The sequence below is a fragment of the Onychomys torridus genome, chromosome 2, assembly GCF_903995425.1.
Source record: "Onychomys torridus chromosome 2, mOncTor1.1, whole genome shotgun sequence".
Taxonomy (NCBI): domain Eukaryota; kingdom Metazoa; phylum Chordata; class Mammalia; order Rodentia; family Cricetidae; genus Onychomys; species Onychomys torridus.
This window is the reverse complement of record NC_050444.1, coordinates 106,339,898-106,364,610: the sequence shown is the minus strand read 5'-3', so window position 1 is coordinate 106,364,610 and position 24,713 is coordinate 106,339,898. Positions and strand designations below refer to the sequence as shown.

The following is a 24,713-nucleotide window of genomic DNA, read 5'->3' as shown; positions in this document are numbered from 1 at the left end:
TCCCGACCCTTTTGCGGACTTTTCGGGTTCCCGGTGCTTCTCTTATCTTACCGCGTGATGGCGGGTCCATTGATCAAGGTAGAAATGAAACCACCGAGGACATGCTTGGCACTTTCTTTCATTAGAACTTAGTGAGGTGGTGCAATACTTCCAGCTCTGCACCGAATTGGTTGCCTCGGTGGCCTGGGCTGTAAAATCAGGCCCCGCCGCATTCCAGCGGGCTTTTGGGTGGGCTACGAGAGGCTGAACGGTGCTAGCTGAGATTCCCGCCCCCTGCGCTCTGATTTACATACTGGTTTATCCATCTTCTGTTTGGCGGGAAGCTTTTAAGGAGACACGACTCTGCCCAACACCCAGCATTGTACTACTAGGGAAGGGGCATTTTAAATACTCCCTACAATGCCTAATGGTGCAGATTTGTAATCCCAGTCTCTCATGAGGTCGGAGCAGTAGTATGGCAAATTCAAGGTCTGGGTTGGCTACAGAGTGAGTTCAAGGCCATCCTCAGCTATATTGAGAACGTATCTTAAAAAGTAAAAAGAGGACTTGGTATTTAGCCCAGTACTAGAGTGTTTATCTGGCATCCAAGGAGGTCCTAGCTTCAATCCTCAGCCCAAATAGAACAAACAGAAAATCAAAATATGTCTTCCTATGACAGGGCAGCATACAATACAGCAGGATTCAGAATCAGAACCTGGTGTCTCCATGATGCAATACTATGAGGACCCACTCTGATCCTCAGGGACCTTTTCCCTGGACACTCACTCATGCTCAGAGGCCCCATCCCTTTCCCACTAGGATAGTTCATCATAGCTTTTGATGGAATAAACTGTCTTAAACAAAGTGCTGAGAGGCAGCTGTCGTTTTTTTAAAGCTTAATTTCATTATTTAAGTGTGTGTGTGTGTGTGTGTGTGTGTGTGTGTGTGTGTGTGTCTGCGGAATCCAGCTTGTCGCTAGAGTTATAGGTGACTGGGCCACCTGACATAGGTAGTGGAAACCGAATATACCTCTGCAAGAGCAGTAGGTACTGTTAACCCCTGAACTATCTCTCCAACCCTGGGTGATGTAGCTGGGGGAGAGAGGAAGTGAGATGACAGAACAGAAAGGCATACAGGCGTGGGTGTACAGGAAGTAGGTCTCTGTGGAGGCTGAGGCGTCAGTAAGGTGAGGTTGGCTGTGGCTTGTCCTATTCCCCTGATCTTTCAATTTTAACCCCAATGTCTGGCTCCGTTTTTTTTTTTTTGTTTGTTTGTTTTTTTGTTTTTGTTTGTTTTTAAATAAGACCATTTAGCAATTCATCTGACAGCTACTTAAGGGTGGTGCCTGGGTTGGAGATTTAGCTCAGTGGTAGAGCACTTGCCTAGCAAGCTCAAGGCCCTGGGTTTGATCCTCAGCTCATAAAAAAATGTGTGTGCCACCAAAGGACAGTGGTGGTGCACACCTTTAATCCCAGCACTCCGGAGGCAGAGGCAGGCGGATCTTTGTTAGCTCAAGGCCAGCCTGGGCTACAGAGCGAGTTCCAGGAAAGGCTCCAAAGCAATACAGAGAAACCCTGTCTCGGGAAAACCAAAAATAAATAAATAAATGAATGAATAAATAAATAAATAAATTTTTAAAAAAGGGTGGTGCCTGAGGGACAGAAATACTACAGACTACTCTGTGGTTGGGATGGGAGTCAAGGAAGGAAATACTGTCTCTTTCCTTTCACCGGTGTTCAATGAAGTTCCCATTTCCGCCTACATAACATTCTACAAGGCCGATTGACTAATCGAAACTTTGGGAAAGTTTCAGGCTCAGAGCCAAACTATTTTGGGCTGTCTTGATGCACTGAAGTAGTATTTGTTGCCTAACTCTGTGTGTGCCTTAACTTCCTGTGCCTATGGGGTCCATCTTTTTGGAATGTACAAAGCTAGTCCCACCAATCCCCAAAGCTAAGAGTCATCAGCTAGCATATGCAGACTTCCGTGCTTTGCAGCTCATCTATGTGATGTTTTCACAAATGCATCCAGTGTCTTCCTTTATGATTTTCTTTGTTCTGCGCCTATGAAAACTTAGCAAAACTGTCACTGTCCTGGAACATGATATGTGGATTAAACTAAATCTGGTTCCCTGCCATGGCCACTCATGCTTGGATCCAAAATAAATTTTCCTACTCCCTTTGAGGTGAGAGCTGGTGTTTGTGTCATTAAGGCAACACCAGTGCAATTCCATTCACAGTATCTCCATCTTCTGTGAGCATGGATGCTCCTGGAACCTGTATAGACTCCCTTTTTATCATTGTTTGCTCTGGGGCTAAGTTTTCTCAAAATATAAAGCTTTTTTTTTCCTGTTACAATCATCCTACTTTAGGTTATCTATAAGATACAGTGGAAGCTGGGTGTGGTGGTGCTGGTCTGTGATTCTAGCATTCAGAGGCAGGAGGATTGTAAGTTTGAGGCCACATAGTGGCCAACTGAGCATAGTGGGACACTGTCTCAGAATCTAAAAACTAAAACATAGTGGAAAAAGGAATACGAAAGTTTGGGTCAGGATGGGGTGGTGAGATGGCTCGGTGGGTAAAGGAGCTTGCTGCCAAGCCTGATGGCCTGAGTTTGATATCAGAACCCAAGGGTGGGAGGAGAGAATCAAATCCTACAGACTGTTCTCTGACCTCATGCATGCTTGAAGGCATGTACACACACACACACACACACACACACACTAAATCAACTTACTTCAGAAATAGAAAAAAAAGTAGGGAGCCTGAGAATAGCTGATGGATGAAAGTAATTTTCCATCCCTGCTGGTGGATCTATTGGGCCACTGAAAGCCTGCCACTCAGTGTGGACTCACTGCAGAGCATGCAAGATGCAGTGAGCTTTATGGCCCATAGACAAGCAGGGATCTTAACAAATTTGTGCAGCAGGTCTAGGCTCTATGTAGACAAGCTGGATCCTATAAATGTTAAAGACTCCTAGACAGAGGAGAAGCTTGAGGTGGACTAGACTGCCCTTCAGGCTTTCCCTTTGTCGTGAGCAGGACACACTTGAGCATTTATTAAACAGGGCATTAAACAGGGCATGTCTGTGAAGACGATGGACTCGTTCCTAGCCTGCTCAGGTTTCTCAGTGACAGAGCTTACATTTCAGGGAAGATATTTGTACTTCTAGAAAAAACTGAAACCATTTTCTGTACTGTTCTAAGAAAAGAGGCACCCCCTTACAAGTTGTCAAGTGTTATTTGTTCGCTGTGTGTGGTTCAAGAAAAGTCAGTCTACCCACCGAGGGGACTCGCAGCTTCCTTCATTGTGCATAACCAAAAAGGGACAACAGTGGTGTTGGCATTACAATGGCAACCATAGGATTTTTCCAAACAAAACAATTTATTTTATTTTTAAAAAGGTGCATTTGTGATTATGGGTGCTTGCAAGTTCTGGCTGTGCGTGTGGAGGTCAGAGGGCAACTCGCAGGAGTTATGAGTTATTGTTTTCTTGACCCCTGTGGGAACTGGGATCCAAACCTGGTTATCAGTTCTGCATACTGTCCACTGAGCTATCTTGTTAGGTCAAATAATCTGTTCTAGAAGACCATGTCAAACTGGATTTTTAGAAGTTAGAAACAATATTCTGAGCCAGGTATGGTGGTACATGCCTTTAATCCTAGCATTTGGGATGCAGTGGCAGGCAGATCTTTGAGTTTAAGGCCAGCTTGGTTTACATAGTGAATTTCAGGCCAAAAAAAAAAAAAAGGAAGGAAGAAAAAAAGAAAAAGGAGAGAAACCAAACCATAATATTCTAACAAATCCACTCCAGCCTTGTAAGAAATATGTTTGAGTAATAAAAGAATCAGCAGAATGAAGGAAATATAATATGCTGAAAAATGAGCAGGAAAAATGCTAAAATAAAGAGTGAAATACAAAATTGGCTTTATATTTTTTACAAGGCATTAAATCTATATCCTGTGGAATCCTCTCCTTTCTGTTGCTAAGGAAAGGCAGGACGCCAATTTTTATTGATTATTTGTTATTATTTGTGTGTGTGTCTGTGTGTCTGTGTGTGTGTGTGTATCAGGGAGCAATTTGAAGAGGGCGTCTCTCTCCTACTCGTGTGGGGTTCCATGGATTGAACTCCACTCACTAGGCTTTCACGTCACACTCCCTTGCTCACTGAGCTATTTCACTAGCCTGTGACGTCAACAATTGCAAAGTAACACCCAACAACCATTGTAGTTGGAGAGCTTCTCTCCAGCCCCCACCAAGCCCGGTTAGTCCAACAACCCACTTGTAAAATAAACACACAGACATTTATATTATTTAAACTGCTTGGCCATTAGCTCAGGCCTACCATTGTCTAGCACTTACTCTTATATTTAGCCCATTTCTATTAATCTATACTTTGCCACGTGGCTCGTGGCTTACCATTACCTTATCTCTTTCTTGTCATGGCTGCGGCTGGCTGTATCTCTCTGCCCCAGCCTTCATTTTCCAGAATTCTCCTCCTCCTTGTCCCGCCTACCCTATCCTTCCTGCCTGGCTACTGGCCAATCAGCACTTTATTTATTTTAACCAATCAGATCAACACATTTGACATACAGAACATCCCATAGCAAACCATAATTGCTGAACTACCAATAAGAGACAATCAAACAAGTTTTATCCCTTGGGGAAGGGATTGGCAAACCTTACTTGTTTTAAGGGCAAAAACTGAGCAGCCTGTGGAACTCAAAGGCGCAGGCGGTAGCTGAAGGAAGGACCATGGCCGAGATCTCTTGTGGGTACATGTATGGACACTAACACTTAAGTTTCACACATGTCAAAATGCTTTTTTCCTTCTGATTTCTCCCAGCCACTCAAGATGAAGTAAGCCATTGGTCACCTTGAAGATCTGCAGAAAGCAGATGGAGCAGTTCCTGCTACTCAGAGAATGTGGATGAGATAGCCCATAGGAAGGCGTGTTGGCTCATGCTGCAGTATGGTGATATGAAAAGGTTGGTGCTAACAGCTTTACCCTATTTTCAAGTTTTTGGATAATTTTTTTTCTTAGCAAGTTGGTAATAAAAGAAAGACAAAAATTTAAATAGCAAGTGGTTTCCCTTTTGGGTTATGATAGGGAATATTATGAGACAAGAAATCCCAAGGACAAATCTAGGAAAGTAATTAATGTCTGTTCCACTTTGTTTTGGTTCATGTTGCATTTCCCCCCATTAACCTATAAACTTACTTTTATGAAGATAATTCTAAACAAGTACCTAAGCCATCTAATAACAATGCCTTTCCCCCCTTTCTATTGAGAAAGAGTCTCTATTATGTGTAGCTCTGCTGTCTTGGAAGACATTATGTAGAGCAGTCTGACCTCTAACTCATAGAGATCCACTTGACTCTGCCTCCTGTGTACTGGGATTAAAGGAGTGTGCCACCACACCCAGCCAAAAGTTCTACTTAAGAAACTATTCAGATATCCAGTGACTTATCCTTTTGATGCGGGGTGTGTGTGTGTGTGTGTGTGTGTGTGTGTGTGTGTGTGTGTGTGTAGCATGCATGTGACTATGCCAGTATGCCTGTGCACATACATGCAAAGACCAGAGGAGGCTGTTAGGTGTTATCCTCTATCATTTTCTGCCTTTTTGCCTGATTCAGGGTCTTTCACTGAATTGAAAGCTGACAGTTTTGACTAGGCTGGCATGGACAGCCATCAAGCTCCCAGGATCTACCTGTCTCCACCCGTTAATGCGAGAATTACAAGTACATACATACATGTACAAACTGTGTGTTGGGGATTCAAATCTGGGTCCTTCCTCATTCTTGCATATCAAGTGCTCTTACCACCGAGGTGTTCCCCCAGCCCTGACTTATATAATTTTGTTTTAATATTTTATAAATGCCTCCACAGCTTCCAGCTGCTAGCCCACAAGGTGCTGGGGTGGTGTCATGAGATACTGTCAACTCAAGTCTGAAGCAGTAGTCTTTCAGTGTCCCACAGTCTCTTGCAGGGGAGAAGCTGCAGTAGATACTTCTTTAAACATGACTAAGTTACATTCCATGTTTGACGTTCTCAAACCATCCCACGACTATCAAATACTTGGGAGGCTGTGTTCATCAAATAAGCGAGATGTGTTTGCTCAGTCAACTACATCAGCTTTGCTGCTGAATTATAAACCTTAGCGTGTGCCCAGTGTGTAGGTGCAGGATGCATCACCTGGCATGTAGCCTCCACCTCTGGAGGTGTCAAAACTGTTGTGCCAACTGAAATAGCTCACAGCCTCATAGTTATCTGGGCCAAAATAACAATTCTGATGACATGGGTGGGTGTGTCCTTGCAGATTACTAACTCCATGTGACTGATTGTTCTATTGCATTTTACTATTTTTAAAATTAACTTTTGGCATTTTAAGACGGAGTCTAAGGTAGTACAGGCTGGCCTTCGTTACTATATAGATGGAGATGGTCTGGAACTCCTGATCTTCCTGCCTCCATCTCCTAAGTGCTAGGATTTCAGGTCACCATTTTTACTGGGCCTTTTTACAGTACATGTGTTGAATCAGGGTCTTACTGAAAATTTAGTGAAAAAGCTCAAATTCTGTTAGCAAACAGCCATTCTAGATGCAGCCAAGCATTGTCAACAATATACTTCAGAAGACCAGGGCTCAAAAGCCTTGAGCTCAGAGCAGGTCTGGGGCTGCTGCTGAATCCGGAGATTCTTAGAAGGCTGGGACACCAGTTATAGCCATAGCTTTGGTGAGAGCTAGGGCAGCATCTGGAGTGGCAGTTAGGGTTAGGTCTGTGTAGCTGTAGGCTAACCTGGGCCTGCAGCTCTTCCCTGATGATAAGGAGTGGCAGATACAGCCTCTGAGGCATGGCTAGCCAGCATGCCTCCTGGACACCACACCTGGATTCCTCCAGGCCTGATCAAAGCTGAGGAAGGTGGGTTCCCAAGCTGGGAAGATACCTGAGGGAGGGGCTGAGTGGGAGAAGCTGAAGCTGGCTTGCCAGGCCATGCAGGGATCTGCATGTAGCAGGGCTTGCACAGGAGCGACAAGCAAGCCTCCCTGTGCATTGAGGGCAGCAAGGGTGACTGATACTGTTTTCCTCACCTCGCATGATGACCAACCCAGGCAGACAGTTCTAGATGTTGGAGAGACTGTGTTTAGCATTCTTGGACCAGCCCTGGACCTGGCGCTTGTTCTTGCTAATCCTAACTGCTAGTTGTAAGATGAATTGCTAAATGGTCTTATTAATAAAAAACCCAGAGCCAGATATTGGGGTAAAATCTGAGAGATCAGAAAAGCAGAAAGAAGCCAGCCACGTTCTTACCACTTGGAGATCCTCAGCCAAAGAGACCTACTTCCTGTATACCCACGCCTATATGCCTTTCTGTTCTGCCATCTCACTTCCTCTCTCTGCCCAACTACATCACTTCCTGTCTGTCTGTACAGGCCTCCCGACCTCTATGGTTAGTGCTGGGATTAAAGGCATGTGTCACCATGCCTAGCTCTGTTCCCCAGTGTGTGGCCTTGAACTCACAGATGGATCTCTGCCTCCTGAATGCTAGGATAAAAGACATATGCTACCCTGGCCTGACTAATATGTCTAATATAGTGGCTGGCTTTTTCTTCTGATCCTCAGGTAAGCTTTATTAGGGTTCACAGTATATTGAGGGACACAATACGTCACCAAAGCTAGTGGCAGGAGAAAGCATAGGTGGGTACTTGCACTTCTTCAATTCTTACTTGAGCTGGTCCTTGTTGTACTGATTGTGTCCCTGCCACTGCCATCTGAGTGTTGGGGGGCAGTGGGGATCCTGCAAAGATGGGGGCCGTGGGAGACATGGTAAACCTGAGGGATATGGGTAATATCTTGGAAGCCTGGATGCACGGTGGACCCTGGAGACATTTAGAGACATGGCTGCATGGGGGAGGGGGCAGAGAGCACAGGGGATTTTTGCAGGCACTGGGAGAGCTTGGCTGGAGAGTTCAGGAAGTCAGAAGGTTCTTACATCTTCGTCCAGTTCTATTCTCTGTGGACAAGAGCTTTAATTCTTAGGATTAACAAAAATGTCTGGAGCCAGAAAAACAACAAATACAGGATAACCTAAATGCTAATGCCAATGAGATAACATTAAAATGACTTTACAGGTATGGTTAGATGGAAACATTAAGAATCCAAGATGGTGGGCTGGAGAGATGGCTCAGCGGTTAAGAGTACTGACTGCTCTTCCAAAGGTCCTGAGTTCAATACCCAGCAACCACATGGTGGCTTACAACCATGTGTAATGACATCTGGTGCCTTCTTCTGGCCTGCAGCCATATATGCAGGCAGAACATTGTATACATAATAAATAAATCTTTAAAAAAAAAAGAAGAATCCAAGATGGTGATGATGGTGAAGTATTCGTATTCAAATCAGGCCAAGAGAGGGAAAGAGAACATTGGTCTTGAAGTTAAGATAAGTGACAAAGTCACTGCGAAGTACGTGAAACAGAGCTCTCCAGTTGGTTAAACCCTAGAAAGACCCTATACATCCATGTGTGACATGGATGGAATCACTCCTGTAGTCCTCAGGTCCTGTGTCCTGGCCTCAGATCTCCATACAACCAGAGAGTGATCAAGAAGAGTTGACTGAGGAAATTCTGTTCAAATTACAAGTGAATCTCTATGCTAGGATAATCATGGGGTGACCATCAGTCTAGTTTGGGACAGCTCTGGTTTGTTCCCAATAGTAATAAATGAACATACCTAAAAATCTAAATATCTCCAAAATATTTTTATTAATTCTTTGCTGATTTCATACAATGTGTTTTGATCATATTTCCTTCTCCCCCTAACTCCTCCCAGGCTCACTTCCACCTCCCCACCCCAAAACTTCAAGCCCTCTCTTTGTTAGTTAGCTATCAACTCCAATTTATGCTGCCCATATAATCCTGGTTGTGAGGCCATCCACTGGTGTAGTCAACCTACCAGAAACCACACCTTTAAGGAAAACTGACCCTGTTTCCTCCAGGAGCTATTAGCTCTCCATAGATCCTCAGGTAGCAGTGGGAGCTCATAAAACCTTCCCTAATCCATGCTAGAACGTTGTCTGGCTTGATTTTGTGCAGGTCTTGAGCAGACAGTCACAGCTGCTGTGAGTTCATGACTGCAGTGTTCCTGTCATGTCCAGAAGACATTGCTTCGCTCGGGTCCTTGCTGACCTCTGGCTGTTACAATCCTTCCTTTCCTTCTTCTGTGATGGTTCCTGGGCCTTGGGGAGAGGATGTAGTATAGATGTCCCATTAGTGGCTCAACACTCTGCTGACACTCATCCGGTGTCTGTGGACCTGTTGTGAGTTTCTATGGTAAACCAATGTCCACTGCACAAAGAAACTCCTTATAAGGATTGGCATGAGATCACTTCCTACATATAACACCAGGAGCACAGACACTGAGCACAACAATTAATAAATGGGACCTCTTGAAACTGAGAAGCGTTTGTAGGGCAAAAGACACGGTCAATAAGATAAAAAGACAGCCTACAGAATGGGAAAAGACCTTCACCAACACCACATCTGACAGAGGACTGTTCTCCAAAGTATATAAAGAACTCAAGAAACTAGACATCAAAGTACTGAACAATCCAATTTAAAAATGAGCTAAAGAGCTAAACAGAGAATTCTCAAAAGAAGAATCACAAATAGCTGAAAGACATTTAAAGAAATGCTCAACATCCTTAATCATCAGAGAAATGCAAATCAAAATGGCTCTGAGATACCCACCTTATACCTGTCAGAATGGCTAAGATCAAAAACACTAATGACAGTCAATGTTGGAGAGGATGCGGAGCAATGGGAACACTCCTCCACTGTTGGTGGGAATGCAAACTTGTACAACTACTGTGGAAATCAGTATGGCGGTTTCTCAGAAAATTGAGCATCAATCTACCTCAAGATCCAGCCATACCATTCTTGGGCATATACCCAAGGAATGCTCAATCATACCACAAAGATACATGCTCAACTATGTTCATAGCAGCACTATTTGTAATAGCCAGAACCTGGAAACAACCTAGATGTCCCTCAACTGAAGAATACATTAAGAAAATGTGGTACATATACACAATGGAGTACTACTCAGCAGAGAAAAACAGTGACATCATGAAATTTGCAGGCAAATGGATGGAACTAGAAAATATCATCCTGAGTGAAGTAACCCAAACCCCAAAGAACAAACATGGTATGTACTCACTCATAAGTAGATTCTAGATATAAAGCAAAGAACAATCAGAACCAGGGAGGCTATATTGCAGGGGGAAACCTAGGATGACTGTGACTTATAAGTTTTGGTTTTATTCAATTACTGGGTAAGCCTCAATCAAACATTTCACTATTAGGATAAGAATTTATACTGTGCCAGGAGGTGGTGGCGCATGCCTTTAATCCCAGCACTTGGGAGGCAGAGACAGGCAGATCTCTGTGAGTTCGAGGCCAGCCTGGGCTACAAAGTGAGTTCCAGGAAAAGTGCAAAGCTACGCAGAGAAACCCTGTCTTGAAAAAAAAACAAAAAACAAAAAACAAAAAAAAGAATTTATACTGTATTAAGCTGATAATAGAAAAATAAATAAATAAATAAAAAGGGGGGACACAACAAAACAAAAAACAAACAAAAAATATCTCGAAACAAAAAAACAAAAAAACACACCCAAACAACCTCTCCTACCCTCCAAAACTTACAAACAATAGAATTTTGGGTAAGTTGGAGGGTTAGAAGGTACCTCTCTATTTGTCAGGTCCAAAGACAACTCCTAATTCCCCAAACTCCAAAAGGCAGATAAAATATCCAGAACTGACCTCACCTTGGACTATAGGAGGATTTCTGGTGGTTAGATAAAAGCCAGCATTCCTCAGGAACTTGTGAAGCCATTTCCCATCTACCAAAAGGAATCATTTATTACCTCTGGCAGAAGGGACATATGGCTTACCTGTTGTGCCTATTAGCATATCAAAATGCATGCTGGCCTTCAGGCTCCCTCAGTATCATGAGTATCTGTTACAAATTTCAAAGTCCATGCTGGCATCCTAGCCCTTCTCACCTCCTCCCCTACCCTGAACTCCCTCTAGCTCATGGGCTTCCCTCCCCATAGCTACTCATTCTCCTTATAGCCCTGCTATTCTCCCCTCACAGAGAGCCCTGGCCAGGTACAATCTGCTGGTCATGTTCAGTCTACTTCTTTCTCTCTCTGCTCTGGACTCCTCCAGAGGCCTCTTGACTATTCTCTCTCTCTCTCTCTCTCTCTCTCTCTCTCTCTCTCATATCTATAAGAAAAACCTTCCCATAACCATACAATGGAGTGATCATGTCATCATTTTATACACCCTTATAAAGAAGAAAACCAGAATTAAACCAGAATTTAAAAAAATAGACTGTCAGTGAGAGAAAGAGAAAATTGCCTGGTATTGATTGGATACTTGAAAAAGTACAGAGAAAAAGACCATAGAATCATGGAAAAGAAGTCAAATGCAACACAATTCCAGCCACACTGTTCTCCACATTCTGGGAGGGGGATCAGAAGCCTTCTCCAAAAACTAAGGCAGAGAGCCCTAGCAAAAAGAGACTACAACTCCTACCTTCAAGACACAGCCCTCACCAGCTTCAAAGCCAATTGTGTTGTTGGTAAGACAATGATTCCTCTAGCAGATAGTCTGCAGTGAACCCAAATCCCATTTTTAGTTTGTAAGACTCAGACCACTGGGAGCTGGGTACCACCTTAGGAAAGAATCTATTGTGTAAATCTAAGCTTCCCTAGGGGTATGAATTTGAAGAACTGTGAGACAAGGAACTTGAATTTAGTCTGCCTTGGAAGGCAGCTGAGGAGAGCAGGAGACTAAACTGACAAACTGAGATGCATCTGGCCGGAGGCTTAGGCTCCACTGGTGAAGGACACATGAAAAAGTAGCCCTTGGCTGCTGGAAGCAGATCTCTTCAGTACATGTAATGCATGGCATAAACAGGCTTATGGGACAGAAATCACCTGATTATTTCAAGAGTGGCTCAAAAGACCTTTGACAGAGTTCAAAATACCTTCCCCACAAAAGCATGGAAGAAACTAGGAACAGAAGAAACATAACTCAACACAGTAGAGTCTGCATACAAGTTACATTAGACTAAATGGTGAACAAGTGAGAGCATTTCCTCTAAAATCAATAAGGGAAGGGAGGTCATTTTCCACTGTTATTCTATATTGCCAGTGGCCAAGTCAGGGGAGCAGCAGATGGCAGTTGACTTCAGAGTGTCAGCCCACCAGGAGGTGAATCCCTGATGGGTGAATCTCAGGCAAGGCCCCAAGGCCACAGACTCCAGGATGTTATTTGCTTCTGCTGTGTCTTCACATGTTTGCTGCTGCCATCTTTCTCTGGTATCTGGCATGGTGTGAATGGGTGTGGGGAGATCCCCACTGCCTATAATGTAGTGTGTTTATCTCATGGAAACATCCTATTCTACTAGGCACTTTTATCTGTGGATTATGAAGATGATTTCTTCCTAAGCTGTACTGTCTAATTGATAATAATCATGTTAGTTTAAATAGAGTTTTGATGATAAAAAATAAAACAAGGAAGTGTCACACAAACTAGAACACATGAGTTTCTATTGGGGAGCCACAAAGACTGTGGTTTATGTTAATGATTAAGAAAAACAATTTGAGCCAGGCAGTGGTGGTGCACACCTTTAATCTCAGTACTTGGGAGGCAGAGGCAGGCGGATCTCTGTGAGTTCAAGGCCAGCCTGGTCTACAGAGCGAGAGCCAGGACAGACACCAAAACAAACAAACAAACAAACAAACAAACAAACAAATAAAGATAGAAGGAAAACATCAAGAATGACAGAAGGAAATCATCAGGAAAATAAAGAACAGAGAGTGCAAAAGAAGAATAAAGAAAAGGTCTGTAGGAAACCAGCAAGAGAGTGTGTGTTTCTTTTCCTTTTACCTCCTCAGATAAAAAAGTCTTAGTACACACAGACTCTGTGGACTCCCTTTGAGACTTGCTGGAGGCTGGTCCCCCAGGCAGCAAAACATATAATGCTCAAAGTTTTACCTGTAGCAATAAGACAAGAAAGAGAAGGAAAGGAAGAAAGCAATGTGTGTCTATTTGCATATAAGATGAGCCCATACTTAATAAACATTAAAGACTGTACTAGAAAGCTCTCAGATTTGATAAATACTTTCAGGCCAAGGTTTAAGATATAAATTGATACACAGAAGTCAACAGTTCATCTATATACAGTAATGAACTGGGTGAGAAAAAAACAGGAAAAAATTCTGTTCATGACTGCTTAAAAATAAAATATCTAAGAATAAGCCTAATCAAGAGAGCAAAAGATCCCTATGATGAAAACTTTAACACGCCAAAACAAGAAACTGAGACCTGCTATGCTCATGGATTAATAGACTGTACTGTAAAAATAGATGCATTACTCAATTGGTATACAAATTCAATAAAGTCCTTTCAAAACTCCACTAACTTTTCTTTGGAGAAATTGAAAAAAATCATAAATCAGAAGACCCAGAATAGCCAAAGTAATCCTAAGCAGAAAGAAAAATGCTGAAGGCATTATCATACCCGAGTTTAAAATAGAGTACAAAGCCATAGACAAAGACAGCATGGTACCAATTTAGAAACAGGCAACAATGGTGTAGAACCTACAGTCTTCTAATTTCTGGCCATGCAAGCCTGAGGACCAGAGTTCACATTTCCAGAGCCCACATATGACCTGAGCCAATGTGGTGACTACCTACACTCAAAGAGATCGGCTCCCCAAAGTAATCTAGCTAGCTGAATCAGTGCTCTGGGCTCAAGTGAGAGACCCTGCTTCCAAATGTCACTTGAAGAGAGATCAAGAAAAACACCCAGCCTCTGGCTTCCATATGTGCATGCTGTCATGAACACACATATAACCTCCCAACATATAACCACACAAATGTGAACACCCATACACACATGTATATATACCATATCCACACACACCAAAATAGCCCTTATGAAGCACTGGGAAAAATAGAAGAGAATAATTTTTTGTTGATGTAGTTATGGATTTCAATCTCTCTCTCTCTCTCTCTCTCTCTCTCTCTCTCTCTCTCTCTCTCACTCTGTGTGTGTGTGTGTGTGTGTGTGTGTGTGTGTGTGTGTGTGTGTGTGTGTGTGTGTGTGTGTGTGTAGTGATAACATTTATACAAACTATACTTAGTACTGTGATGTCCCAGTTTTATTTCTTTTCATTTAAGACTGGTTTTGGCTTCTTGGAGGTCTTGTATTTACTTTCATATAAAGTTGTAGGTTATCTTTTTCTGTGGATAATGTCATTGGGATTTTGATATGGATGTCACTGAATTAGTAGAGTATTTTTAGTAGAATGGACATACCTGTGATGTTAATTCTTTCAATCCAAGAACACACAAAAACTTTTGTTTACATGTGTCATCTTCAATTTCTTTCACCAATGTCTGATGGTTTTCAGTATATTTTATGATACACACACACACACACACACACACACATATACTGATATCTATCTATCTATCTATCTATATATCAGTACTGGTATATCAGTATAAATTACCTGTTCTTGACTGAATTTAGTCTAGTAATTTTGTTTTTTCTCTGTTTTTTTTTTTTTTTTTTGGTTTTGGTTTTTGTAAAATATATAACACAGGCTGGAGAGATGGCTCAGAGGTTAAGAGCACTAGCTGCTCTTCCAGAGGACCTGAGTTCAGTTTCCAATGACCACATGGTAGCTCACAGCCATCTGTAATGAGATCTGATGTCCTTTTCTGGTGAACACTGTGTGTATATATGTATATGTGTGTGTGTATAATTGAAAGTATATAATATATATTATTGAAATTATATATTATTGCTGGGCAGTGGTGGCACACGCCTTTAATCCCAGCACTTGGGAGGCAGAGCCAAGTGGATCTCTGTGAGTTCGGGGCCAGCCTGGGCTACCAAGTGAGTCCCAGGAAAGGCGCAAAGCTACACAGAGAAACCCTGTCTCGAAAAACCAAAAAAAAAGAAAGAAATTATATATTATTGAAAGTTTTTTATATCCTACATTTTATTGAAAGTATTTTGCAGTTATGATGGATGTTCTCTGGCTTTTGTTACATATTTAATGTTAAAGTTGAAATTACTTTGTACATACTCGTAGTATGTACACTTTTTCCCACATGGGACCAGTGATTATGAAAATAATCAAGTGTCTTTAACTGAAAAGTTAACAGCATCCTCTTCCCACCAAACCACAAACTGAGTAGTAACTTGGTCTCTAGGCAACACATTAAAAACAGAAATAAGGGATGCTGCTAAAAGTTTCCCAGGCCTTACCAGACATCTTGACCAGATGCAAGAGTTTATTCTAGACCATCTGACTAAGCTAAAATGTTAGGCAGATCTTGCTCTTATTACCCCGTCTAGCCCTTATTTTGAGAGTTTCGTGCATTTAATGCACTTAACTTAAGAGGAAGCATCAAGCAGTCCTCTTCAGGACTGGCTACATCACGTCTTCCCCGCCCATCCTTCCTCTCTCACTTCGTCAGTCCTGAGCTTCCCTCTCCCTTCCCCTCCTCTTCCAGGTCATGTCCTGTAGCTGAAGTTATTCTCTCTGGGTCTTGTAGCCCACTTATAAAATAAACACACAGATGCTTATATTATTTAAACTGCTTGGCCATTCGCTCAGGCCTACCATTGTCTAGCTCTTACTCTATACTCAGCCCATTTCTGTTAATCTATATGTCACCACATGTTCCATGGCTTTACCTGTTGTCTTTACATGATGCTTCCTGGATGGCAGGCTGGCGTCTCCTCCTCTCCGCCTTCCTGTTCCCTCTATTCTCCTCTCTGCTAGTCCCGCCTATACTTCCTGCCTGGCTACTGGCCAATCAGTGTTTTATTTATCAATCAACCATCCACAACAATGTCCTTCCTTTCTTCTCTCCATCTTGTTTCTTCCTGCCCTCTTTCCCTGTCTCCAGATGTTGCTTCAGCCACTGAATGGGTCACTCCAGGAACTCTTGAATCTTATCTCCATGTAATCCTGACTTGAAATTCTTCCTCTTTTTCCCACATTGATCACAATTTAGAAATTCAGTAATCTTGAATGGTTCATAGACTCAGCATGATTTATATTCACTCACCGAATGAATAATTGAGCAAATGAAAAAATAAAAGCACCCATTGATTATTTTGGTGCAGTTGGTTAGGAGAAATGGCTTCTGATGGTCTACAACACAATAGGATAATGAATGAAATAATTCAGAATAGTTTCTAGAGAGGATTTTACGTGTCCTTAACAAGGAAACGGCAAGTGTTGGAGGGTAGACCTGCCGATAGCAATGATATTATCCTCATCCCTGTACTGGCTCACTGACACATCACACTGTACCCCAGACAGATGCAATTATGTCATGTAAGTCAAAAACAGTGTGACATGCTAAGGAGCCTGAACAGCAGGGGGCAGTAAAGTGTGCTTTTTTTTTTTCTTTTTTCCCTCCACTTCTCAATGGGCTTTCAACAAAGTCCCGCTCTTCAGTAATATTGGCTTCCTGCGTGAAAGAGAAAGGAAGACAGAACGCATGTGGAAAGTGCTTAACCTAAAGCCAGTTCTACAGCGGTAAGTGTATTTTGTTGTTATGTCCTTCATTCAGTTAGTTGTAGAAAAAAGCTCCAGTCCCATGGTTCTTTACCGAGCCTGACCGAAGTTCATAAGGCGTTACATCCCAATGATCAGCAGGTGGCAGCACTGCTCCCGAGGCAGGAACATAAAAACAGATTTTGAGGGAGAAATATAACATGTCTAGGGAATGAAACTTTATTTAATAAACTAGAGAGGTAAAATCGACGTGAAACAGAAGATTAAACCTTTTATGTTGCAAGTGCAAGACAAAGGGAGGTGGAATGTCAACCACATGATTCATTTGGAAGCAAGTGACAACTAAGATATCAGAAGTCAAGTCTAATCCTTACAAAAGGTGTGATTGATGGGAGCCGTGTATGTTCAACAGTAAATGCTTAGAATATTCCTTTATCAGACTGTGACTGGCTAGTCCACAGATGTTAGCCAGAGAACGACAATGCACGTGGACACAATGCTCTCGCATTGGTGATTAATGGTATGGACTGACTTCCCTGTGGTCCCCCACTAAATTATTCAAGTGTCAACAGAGGACCTCATGCATTCTCAGGCCTTCACCTTTTCTAAACATTTGACGACTTTAGTTGGATATTTGTAATCAGATAAAACAAGGAACAGCGTCTCAAAGTCCGAGCCCTTGTAGTGTAAAGGAAAATGCAGGCACACTGGTTTCTGGGAGTGACCGCCCTTGACCTGAAACTTCAAACATGCCAGCGAAACTTCTGTCTGGGTGCAGGAGCAAAGGCCAGACCTGCACTGAGCTTCTCTTTAGATCCACTATTCCTTGTAATAAGGAATGTAAATAAGGAATACCTGCTTGAATGGGAATAAAAGGCATTCTGGTGCATTTTTATGAATGACAAAACAGCAACAAAAAACCAAACCTCCCAGCCTTTGCTGTGGATTTCTCGTGGGAAGCCCAACTTGGATCTCACTGCAACGACAAAGCACTAGAAAAAACAGGAGGGCGGATTTGGTTAAACTGCTATTTGCACCAAAAGAAACTGCCCAGTGGGATTATCAGAGGGTCAGGTCAGGCCTCTCAGGCTTGTTTTCACTGGGTCTGAGTCAGTGAGTGTGGATTCAGGAAGGCTAACTGGGGTTAGCCTTTGAACTCTATTTTGTAAAATCACTCCTGGAAAGACTGTTGCGGAGGCTTATATTGGATTACCAAGGGAAAGACACACAAGGAAAGGACTAGCAATGTTGAAGAATGGCTGGGTTCTAGGGAGTGAGCTTTGGATTCGGTTGATAGAGAGTTGTGAATATGGCTGGGCGGTGGTGGCGCACGCCTTTAATCCCAGTGCTTGGGAGGTAGAGGCAGGTAGATCTCTGAGTTCAAGGCCAGCCTGGTCTACAGAGTGAGTTCCAGGACAGCCAGGGTTACACAAAAAACCCTGTCTTGAAAAGAAAAAAACACCCAAAAAACAAACAAACAAGCAAACAAACTGGAGAGAGAGAGAGAGAGAGAGAGAGAGAGAGAGAGAGAGAGAGAGAGAGAGATGAATACGGAGAATGACAAAGCACTCTTCCTACTTTGGGGAGGCTTTGTGGCTTTTAGCATGTGTCAGTTGAGTAAGAGCAAACTATCATCTATAGTTGAACTCCAGAGCTCTAGAGATTGCAGCTGAGGAGTGCAAGGATGTTAGCCCAGCTAGGGGTGAGAGAGACTTTCTACATGTTCACAGACAAGAAAGGGGCAAAGAGGGGCTTTTACACACGGACTGAAGCCAGGCTAGAGGACATAAACTGGAGACACCCAAGTGCGAAGCAGCATGTTAGAGTTGCCATTATTGGAGTGTGATTTGAGCATGGATTTTGTATGTAGAGGGTGGTGAGAAATAAAGTCGGGCAAGTGGACAGAGGTCAGAGTGCAGGGCTATGGGAGGGCCCTGGGCAGCATTTTTTAAAATAGACAAGTTTTCTTTGGCTCATCCAGCATTTTTTGTTTTAAAAATAATGTTGGGCTGGGGAGATGACTCGGTGGATAAAGCCCGTGCCAGGCAGGTTTGAGGACAGGAGTTCTGATTACCAGAGCCTGTGTAAAAGCTGAGCAGATGGGGTAGCCACCTGTCCTTCCCAGACAGAGGCAGCAGATCCCTGGGGTGAAACTGGCCAGCTAGAAGAGATGGTTAGTGAGCTCTGAGTTCAACTGAGAGACCCTGCTTCAGTATATAAGGTGGAGAATGACAGAAAAAGATGTCATCAACTTCTACATGTCTGTACAAAGGTGAATATACACCAGCACACAAACGTGCTCACACACATGCAAATACGCACACCCACCTGAGTGCAACACCCCCCATTCAGAAAAGAAATGTCAACATTTGAAATGTGGAATCTTTTAAGTAAAAAACCTTGAATTTTTAGGATTTCTAGGGAAGTTAGGCTGTATATGCTTTCATTCTGTAATCTAGCACAGTTTCCATGGATGGCACTCAATGTCCTTCTGGTCCCAGGTTATCCCCATCTCATTCAGCCGTCTGTTACCTTGAGTCCTACACATGCTGGCATCTCTGATCTTTCTACATGTCTCTAAGGAGCTCTGCTTTTATTCCACAGGGCATGCAGAAAATGGATGCTCTTTAGCCAATAGAATTTATAGTCTTCTGATGTATAGTTTTGTCTGGAGGATAAATTGAAGGAAGATATAATAAATTGTTTTAATCCTTTAACGAAAGCTTCATGATAAGTTACGACTGTTTATATGTAAGGGCAACTGAGGGTCATTACATTTTACTGCTAAATTTTCTTAGACAATAGATTCTATTCTTTGGAAATTGCAGTCTCTGATATTGTTGTTGAGGAGTGATCCATGTTTCAGCCAAGTGTGTTTTATTACTTTTAGATGGATGTGAGCCCTTTAAGAAGTCTCATTCTAGTTTGGCAAATCCTTTTTTAAAAAATTTTATTTCAAATTTTATTTTTTATATGGATATTTGTGTTTTAATTTTACATATCAGCCATGAGTTCCCCTGCCCTCTCCCCTCCCGCCTCTGCCTCCCCCCAGGCCCCCCCCCCCATTCCCATCTCCTCCAGGGCAAAGATTCCCCTGGGATTCAGCCCAACCTGGTAGATTCAGTACAGGCAGGTCCAGACCCCTCCTTCCAGGCTGAGCAAAGTGTCCCTGCATAAGCCCTAGGTTCCAAACAGCCAGCTCATGCACTAAGGACAGGTCCCAGTCCCACTGCCTGGATGCCTCCCAAACAGTTCAAGCTATTCAATTCTCTCACTTATCCAGAGGGCCTGATCCAGTTGGGGGCTCCACAGCTTTTGGTTCATAATTCATGTGTTTCCATTAGTTTGGCTATTTGTCCCTGTGCTTTTTCCAATCTTGGTCATTCAATTCACGCTCATACAATCCCTTCTCTTTCTCTTGGCAAATCCTTTAAATATCAACAGATGGCTCCACTGGAACTGATAATGAAGAACTAAAATTCAGATATAGACATGTCTGGGGAATGATTAAAGGGAATTCACGTATTTAATAAGGAAGGGGCTGGTACAACACAACATTTATTAAAAGTCAGTAAAATATTTCATGTAGAGTGAGATTTGTATCTAAAATTTGCTCTTAATAGTAAGGGTAACTTCTCATTTGTGGTAATTTGTGACTTTATAGGGGAGAGGTATTATTTTAAACTGGACTGATGTATAGACATACCCAAGGACTTCCATCCTGAGCTGTGGTAAGGGCCTCTGGGAATTACCAGAGGCAGAGCAGAAGCAGCTGTGCCTGGATCAGACTGTGGAAGGATGCAGACCAGGATGAAGCATCACACACCCATTTCTTTAGTCAAGGGAATGAGGACAGGAAGTTAGTGATGAGAAGGGGATGAACTAATTCTGTATTTAGTCTATGGCCTTTGGTTGGAACACTGGTTGATTCCCAGGGGGATATGGCATTCTGTAACAACACTGGTTGGTTTTTAGTGGGAGAGTTATGCTACCAATATTAGGATTTTCAAGAAAAAGAGAATCAATAGGATGCACACACACACACACACACACACACACACACAGACACATGCACAATGTGTATCAGAATCAATAGGACCTATACATATGCAAGCACATGGTATTTGTGTGTGTAAATATATGTGCATATATCTAGTTTTGGTTGTGGGAGTTGTCTAAAATTTTCAGAGCAGGCCAGAATTTCATTGATTTGTATCTAATTAATTTATTCTAAATTATTATGAATTATATTATTAATTATTTGGGTGTGTATGTATACATTCACATGCCCTAGCACTTATGTGAAGGGCACAAGATCAGAGGGTAACTCTGTAGAATTGGTTCTCTCCTTCTGCATTCACATGGGTTCTGGGGATTGAATTTAGGTTGGCATCCTTGCACAGCAAGTGCCTTTATCCACTGAACCATCCCACCCATCCCAGGCCAGCCTTTCAGAGGCCAACGAAAGAGCTGATGCTGCAGACTTAAGTCTAAAGAGTCTGGAGATAGAACTTGTTCTTTTTGGTGGGTGCCAGCCAGTCTTTTAAGCACTTCTGTTGACTTCCTGAAGTTTGCCCACATCATGAAGAATGTGCTTTCCTCAAAGGCTGCTGAATTCAATGTTAATCACATCAGCACCAAGGTAAAATGTACTTTCACAATAACTTATAAACTGTTGATGAACAGCTGGGAAGCAGAGCTTAACCAAAATGATACACGATATTAACATCTGGGTGTAGACATGTCTATGTGATACAGATTAGTACATTCACTAATCACACAGAGAACTTTCTGTGTGCAAGATCTTTGTCATTTCTTCTTCAAAAGGCCTATTGCTAGTGTTGCTCACTCGGAGCAGGAGTGCAGATCTCAACAGACGTGCCGGTGGCCTTTCCAGTTTGGCTTGGAGAGGAATGTCCTTGTCTTAGGTGTGTAAATTTGGACAAGTTCACACCATACAGTACTCATGCACTCCTCATTGAATCTATTTTACCAAAGCTACACAACCTAAAACCTTATTAGATTTTTCTGGAAAAAAAAAAAAAAAAGGACGTACTTAATACCTGCCCCAGGATTTAATGGAAAGTAATGAGGTTTTCTAATTCAGTCCAAGTAACCAACAAACTGTCTTTTGCTTTCATTTATTACTTCTCTTATTTTTTGAGATCAGAAAATAATTCTATCATTTCCCCTTTCCCTTTCCTTTTTCTAAATCCTCCCATACTTGCTTTATTGCAAATTCATGGTCTCTTTTTCCATTAATTGTTGTTACATGAAATATGTATATACAAATATATTCCTAAATACGTAAGTACAACCTGATCAGTCTGTATAATGACACTTACATGTATGTTTTCAGGTATTAGATAACCAATTGGTGTGCTCTTCTCTAGGAAAGACTATCCCCACTCTCATACTACAGTGTAAATTGGAGCCCGAGAAGCCATGATACAAGAAGCAGAGTGAGTGAGGCCTGCAGTCCCATGTGTGAGATCACATGTGCAGCCTGAAGCCTGGACCACAAACCATGAAGCAGTTGTGTTCAGGTGAGGCATCGAATTGATCTGAAGTCTAGACTCAGACAGAAAGACTGCAAAGTTATACAGTGATTTTCACCCTTTTCTATTGCCTGCATTCATTGTTCTGAGTTTGGAATCTTAAGCATTGTTCTCAGATTCTAACATTCAGTGCTAGAACCCTAAATAGTCTAAGAAGTTATTACAACAATACAATCACCAGACTGTTATATCAGGCAAGTTCAACTGCATGAATTTAAATGTGTGATTTGTATATGTTCTTTAAACTACATTTAAAGGCAACATTGAATGGACTCAGTGGGTATTAAATAATAAAAAAAAGAACACACGAGGTTGGGAGGGAAATGTAGTGGGGGAGGGCTTGGAGGGGAGGGAATGGAGATGTATTTGATCAAAACATTTTGTGTGAACATATGAATATTAAATAAAATATTTGTAAAATCCCAGAAAACTCAAAGCTGCTCAAATTTCTCTTAGCTCACTTACTGAAAGTGGCAAGCTATAATTTTGCAATAGGTTTTCATGTTAATTTGTGGGCTGAGCTGACATCAACATCACTCTCACTGCATTCCCTGGCATGTATTTATTCTATAGAATATCTATATTAGGTCACAAAAATCTAGTAAAAAGAAATAAAGTTTTTTGGCTTGTTGATGGCTTAACAATGTTGTGGCTTGTTTTTTTTTTGGGGAGGGGTGGGGAGGTATGAGAAACACAAAGGATTAGCCCACCTTTAGTGAAATTGATTTCCCTACGCAATGCATTGGCAGAGGTGGGTCATCTAAGCATTTCTTTGTTTTATTATATGTGAATGAGTATATTGTTATCATTTGTGTCTGTGCACTACATGTGTGCCTGGTGTCCTTGGAGGCCAGAAGAGGGCGTTGAAAGCCCTGGAAGTACAGTTATGGATGGTTGCGAGGCATCATGTGGGTGCTGGTAATTGAACTTGGGTCCTCTGCAAGAGCAACAAGTGATCTTAACAACTGAGCAGTCTCTCCAGCCCTTCATCATTTAAAAATATGTTTTAATTGATTCTTTGAGAATTTCACATCATGCATCCTGATCATACTCATTTCCCAGTCCTTCCATGTCTGTTCCCTACCCTTGTTACCTCACACCGCCCCCCCCCCAAAACGTGGAAATTTAAAAAAAAAGTCAGGTTGGGGATTTTAGCTCAGTGGTAGAGTGCTTGCCTAGCAAGTGCAAGGCCCTGGGTTCGATCCTCAGCTCAAAAAAAAAAAAAAAAAAAAGTCTTAACTGTATTATCCATGTACTCACTGGAGCATGGTCAAGCTCTCAGTGGCTTGCCCCTCAAACAGAACTGAGTTGTTCCTCTCCCATATCCCCACCAGAAGCTATCAACTGTGGAGAGCTGTACTTTAGCAGCTTCCAGAAGGCTTCCTGTCTAGGCCATTACTTTTCCTTTTGCCGGGGGAGGGGAGGTGTTGTCACAGAAGCCTTCTTGTCCCTCTCTCTCAACTGTGCATCTGCAATCATCCATATCACTGCAAAAGTAGCTTCCCTGAGCTTCACAGTCAGCAGGAGCATGGATCATGGGCTTCCACATGTTCTCTAGTGCCAGCACAGGACACAAACACAGCCCCCAGCAGCAGTAGGACTTCAGACCCGGACATGGCCTTAGGCAGCAGCATGCATGGATCTGGACCATCACCATGGCCTTGTGTGGCTGTGCTGGTCACTCACATCAGTATGGCCCCCAGGGCAGCATGCCCTTGGATAGCAACATGGCTTCAGGTGGCAGCCCAGACCATAGACATCCATAAAGCCTTTGATGGTAACATGTGCTACCAACATCTACACAGACCTGACTATGGTAGGATGATGGACCCAGACATGGCCCTTGGTGGCAGCATAGATCTGGACATCAGCATGGCTTCAGGCAGCAGCCTAGACCATACACATCCACATGGCTCTCAGTGGCAACATGAGGAGCCATGGATATCAACACAGACCCCAGCTGTAGCAGGACCACAGATCCAGACATGGCCCTTGGTGGCAGCACAGATCTAGATATCACCGTAGCCTCTGGTGGCAGTAGAGGCCCATCAGATCAATATGGCCCCCAGTGGCAGTATGCCCCATAGACATCAACATGGCTTCAGGTGCCAGCCCAGACCATGGACATCTACATGGCCATCAGTGGTAACATGGGCCACTGACATCTACAGAGATCCCAGCTGTAGGAGGACCTTGGCCCCAGACATGGCCCTTCACAGCAGCACAGATCTGGATATCACCATGGGTTCAGATGGCAGCATAGGCCATTTATGTCAACTTGGTCCTCAACACTATTGGGCGTGCAGTTCCACCTTTCTCCACAGTGCATGCACTACTCCACTCCTCCATCTCTCCCTTTTCGCTATCATCATCTAGCTGTGAGGTGGTGGGTGGGCCCCTTCATTTTATTTATTTTTAACTTGCCCATAAATTGAAGACTCAATGGTACCTGCAGAATTTATTGGTAGTAGGTAACTGCAGGAGATCTGATACTAGGAACCCTGTTACTATATGGCACTTGGGAAAGTGTACCAAACCAATTCATACCAACAAGCTTTTCACTCA

The 24,713-nt window shown here is 42.7% G+C and overlaps 1 long non-coding RNA gene across 1 annotated transcript; it reads left to right on the top strand.

Moving 5' to 3' along the window:
- The first annotated feature begins 19 nt into the window (after positions 1-19).
- LOC118577089 lies at positions 20-22,451 on the top strand. Its single transcript, XR_004944162.1, has 4 exons — positions 20-78; positions 4,824-4,965; positions 16,518-16,611; positions 21,984-22,451. It is a non-coding gene; the product is annotated as an uncharacterized LOC118577089 (long non-coding RNA).
- The last annotated feature ends 2,262 nt before the right edge of the window (positions 22,452-24,713 follow it).